We start from the raw sequence: 4393 nt of genomic DNA, 5'->3' as shown, positions 1-4393 counted from the left end.
ACAATTTCCTGCTATACAGTAATTGAAATTATGAACACTGTTCAGTGACTGCACCCTTCCCTCTAAGGAATATATGAATATCATTATAATATCAATGAATTATTATTACCACACACAATACTCTACACTGGGATATTTCATTGGTTTTATTTTGGATTAGTCTTGTTTAATTTAAGTTTTAAGCTGTCATTTTGTACACGTAACATTGAGGAATGACTTTTTCCATTTGGAGAATATTCATTCCAGAAGGAATGAGAATGAAAAGAACTACATGAAACTCTGCCTGATATACAGTAACACTAGCTCTGGTAACACACTGTATGCTATCATAAGGTACAAGAGGAAATATTAACTCTACATGAAACAATGATAGCTACATGCCACACCATGTACAAATGTTTAGGGTAACTTATACAGTAAAGGTGGGTCTTCTCCCTTTCCCTGTATCCCCCTGACCTTATTATACCTTCCCCACAAATGATAATAACATTGTTAGTCTCAGCCATAAGGCCCCTCCACTACCAGTGTATATTATATTGTATATAAAGGAGAGACTGTATACTGAGGGTATCCCGCTCCAGATCAAACACTCATCAACAGTACACATTTATCTTCACTAACACACAATATACTCTACAATACATTAATCATATCCTCTACTGATACTACATATACTTACTGGAGTTTTCTCAGTAGCCATATTCAGTGCAGTATTAAGACGTTTATTGAAAAGTGAGAAAACAAAACAGTTAGCCTAGCAGGAGCAGCAGCAGCAGTAGCAGTAGCTTGATCAGCAGTGCTTCTTTCTAAAAGCGATAGGGCGTGTCTAACAATAATCATATAGGGGCGTGTCTACAATAATCATATAGGGGCGCGTCTACCCTAACCACGTGTACACACGTGTCCTAAGTGTCATTCAGACATTCACTATTGACACACCCATTGACTCTTGATGGCTCAGATAGAGTTTGAAAAGGGAACTGGTACCTTTCCATATTTCATAGTCCTTCTGTATGGGATATTCCTACTAGTTATAACTTCCTTTGGCCTAAGAGCAAGAAAAGTGAATTGAATTAATACTGTATTGTGGGCTTTAATTAGAATATTAATGTTATTTTTTAGGAGATGACAGAGGGAGTGAGTGCCAGTGTGGGCCATGTTGTCAGAAAAGAAATAAAGTGGAGAAGAGACGGACTATAGATAAACTATTAAAAATAATACGGCAAATATCAATGATATCATTTATATCAATTACCGGTAGTATAGCAAAGAATTTTGTGGCCCAAGAGTTGCGTGAATTTTGCTTTTTTTCGAAATTCATAGACAATAAAATCTGCGAAAATTGATTCAATACGGTTCAAAAAGGTTGAAAAGTAGAAATCTGCAAAAATTAAAGAGGCAAAGTTGTTTTTTCGAAATGATTTGTAATATTTTGGGCAATGAAAATTTTCCGCTATACAATATTGCATTAGTATTGGTCATGTACTGTAATGATTGTCTATAATTATAAGTTAGTCTCTTGTTTGTTTGTTTGTTATTTAGTATTATTGGTGTGCTGGTTGTTCTTACTTTGATTGATTTATTGGGCAGTGACACAAGAGCCAGTTGGTGAATCTGAAGAATGGGATCCATTTAAAACACTAGTGATTGACAAGGTATGCAGTATCATAATATGCAGCTGTCTTTAATGGATCAGTTCTTTAGGGAGCTACTGTATCTCAGATAAACTTGATGTTGATGAGATGTTGCTGGTGAACTTGAAGCCTCTATAGCAAAGTAAAGTACAAAACAAAATACATTAAAAGTGAAACATATTTTTTTACTTTACTTAGATATAAAGAAGAATATGCAATGGTTATATCTGATGCTAGTGTTATTAAGAATGATTTATCAACTGTTGAGAAAAAGGTGAAGTATTTTAATAATTAAAGATACATTAATTATCTTTTATTAATAATTTAATTCATTAATTATTCATTAGGTGAGTTCTTCCTTTGTTTGCGTCACCTTGAGAAGAGTCTCCTCACTGCATTGAACGAGGTCAAGGGTCGTATCCTAGACAACAACAGGTACCCACAATTCTAATAGTAACAACACATCTAAATATAGTAACAATTATTACATGATGTAATTTTTGTTGTGTCTATTTTTAGAATCATTACTGAGCTTGAGACTCTTAAGGAAGAGGCTGCAGAAGTTCAGAGGAAGATGGAGGAGACTGATACTGTAATGGCTGAAGTTGACAGAGTCTCCCAGCAATACCTGCCTCTCTCCACCTCCTGCTCTGCCATGTACTTCACTCTGGAGTCACTCAATCAGGTAATTGAAATCATGTGAGTGATGTGACTGTCGTGTGATTTAGCGGTACTTTATTTTGATGGTTTTGCTTGATCAATACATTAGGCCAGCTTTTAATTGGCAAATTTGTCCACGCATGTATTACTAAACATTTTACTATTGAAAAATTTGATTGCAAAATGCCAAAAAATTAATGTATTATTATCTTAGTTTGCTTGTTTTTTATAGTGTAATTGCTCATTCCTATTTCTATTTTTCCTTCTTTTATTCTTAGGTTCATTTCTTGTACCAGTATTCCTTGCAGTTCGACTGACTGGGGAAGGAAACCACTGTCTCACAGGTACAGTATGCTGTAGTGGGCATTGAATACTGTATTATTTGGGAGGGATACATTTATGTATTGCAGTATACCATATAGCACTTTAATTTCGCGTTTTATTGGCAATAGGCACTAGGCAGTTTGCTAGCAGAATCGTCAATGTTAAAATGGCCCATCATTAATGAGTACAGTGTATGCTCAGTAATGCACGTGTACACAAAATTGCCAAATTAAAAACTGCCAATTATACATGTAATTTTTATAGCCAAATCACCAAAATAAAGCACTATACGGTATTTATTGGCAGTATGGTACTGTTGTAATGATACTGTGTGGTTTTATTGTTTGAATGGCTCTAGTTTGGGGAGTGGTAGATGTTTGTTTGTACAATGTTATAACTGGCTATTGTAATCATGCTGTGTAACTGCATCATTTGCACACGTTTGTGTTGATGATAATTACAAATCATTGTAATTTAATAATGTAATTAAATAATTAATTGCAGTTGTGAAGGAAATTAAGAAGTCCTACCTGGTTGAAGTGAGGGCTTTAAACAACCCCATCAGGTCATCAAGATGGCACTGGAAAGCATCTGCATGCTAATGGGAGAACCTTACACTGACTGGAAGAGTATCAGACAGATTATAATGAAGGAGAACTTTATATCACGCTAGTAAAGCTTGTGGGCCCTTGGTGAAGTGGGCCATTGCTCAGGTAAGAGAGAGAGAGAGAAGTGTTTTAGTTAAAGTCTGATTTTAATCGTGTATATGGAATTTAGTGATACATATACATTTTCTTGTGCTGAGTAGAAAGTTTGAGCTGATTCCGATTAAATTTGGATTTTTAATAAATTTTTAAAGTTGTTCAAAAATTGGGTTAAAGTCCCTGTACTATAGTACAGGGGCGTTAGCTAAATTTCGCCAAAATTAAAAAGTAGAGAATTCTCAGTTTTTGTAATATTTTCTGATACATATACACGTACTTATCCTTATGCTACGTATAAAGTTTGAGTTAATTTTTTCTTATTTTTTTCGAGAGCTTGGGAATATTTCAAATTCTTTTTATTTAATTGTTGGAATTTTTTTGTATTTTTTCTCATGAGTGTGGGAATATTTTTTTATTATTTTATTTTATTTTTGGAATTTTTTCTGATTTTTTCTGAGAGCATGGGAATATTTTTGAATTATTATTTAATTTTTGGAATTTTTTGTATTTTTTTCTCATGAGTGTGGGAATTTTCAAATTTTTTAATTTTATTTTTGGAATTAAAAATATTTTTTTTAGGAGTGTGAGATTTTATTTGGATTTTCTTTATTTAATTTTTGGAATTTTTCTGATTTTTTCTCCGAGCATGGAAATATTTTTAGAATAGTTTTATTATATTTTCGAATTTTTTCTGATTTTTTCCAACAGCGTGGGAATATTTTTGGATTATTTTATTTTTGTTTTTGAAAATTTTTCTGATTTTTTTAGAGAGTGTGGGAATATTTTTAGCTTTCTTAAATTTAATTTTTGGAATTTTTTCGGATTTTTTAATCATGAGTGTGGAAATATTTTCGGATTATTTTTATATTATTTTTCGAATTTTTTCTGATTTTTTTTCGACAGCCTAAGAATATTTTCATATTTTTTTAATTTAATTTTTGTAATTTTTTGAATTTTTTTTTATTATGAGTGTTATAATATTTTTGGATTATTTTTGTTTTATTTTTGGAATTTTTTCTAATTTTTTATGAGATCATGGAAATATTATTTTTGAATTATTTTATTTTTATT

General features: G+C 32.0%; 1 long non-coding RNA gene across 2 annotated transcripts; it reads left to right on the top strand.

The window, feature by feature from the left end:
- The first annotated feature begins 900 nt into the window (after nucleotides 1–900).
- LOC109585949 (uncharacterized) lies at nucleotides 901–2684 on the top strand. Of its 2 annotated transcripts, XR_002186741.1 has the most exons (7): nucleotides 901–1063; nucleotides 1123–1655; nucleotides 1705–1776; nucleotides 1833–1908; nucleotides 1982–2069; nucleotides 2154–2319; nucleotides 2573–2684. It is a non-coding gene; the product is annotated as an uncharacterized LOC109585949 (long non-coding RNA). The 2 variants fall into 2 exon arrangements; XR_002186742.1 differs by lacking the exon at nucleotides 1705–1776.
- The last annotated feature ends 1709 nt before the right edge of the window (nucleotides 2685–4393 follow it).

The sequence above is a fragment of the Amphimedon queenslandica genome, unplaced genomic scaffold (genome assembly GCF_000090795.2).
Source record: "Amphimedon queenslandica unplaced genomic scaffold, v1.1 AMPQUscaffold_12979, whole genome shotgun sequence".
In the NCBI taxonomy this organism is placed as follows: Eukaryota; Metazoa; Porifera; class Demospongiae; order Haplosclerida; family Niphatidae; genus Amphimedon; species Amphimedon queenslandica.
The sequence above is the reverse complement of the archived record's forward strand: the minus strand, read 5'-3'. Positions and strand labels throughout refer to the sequence as shown.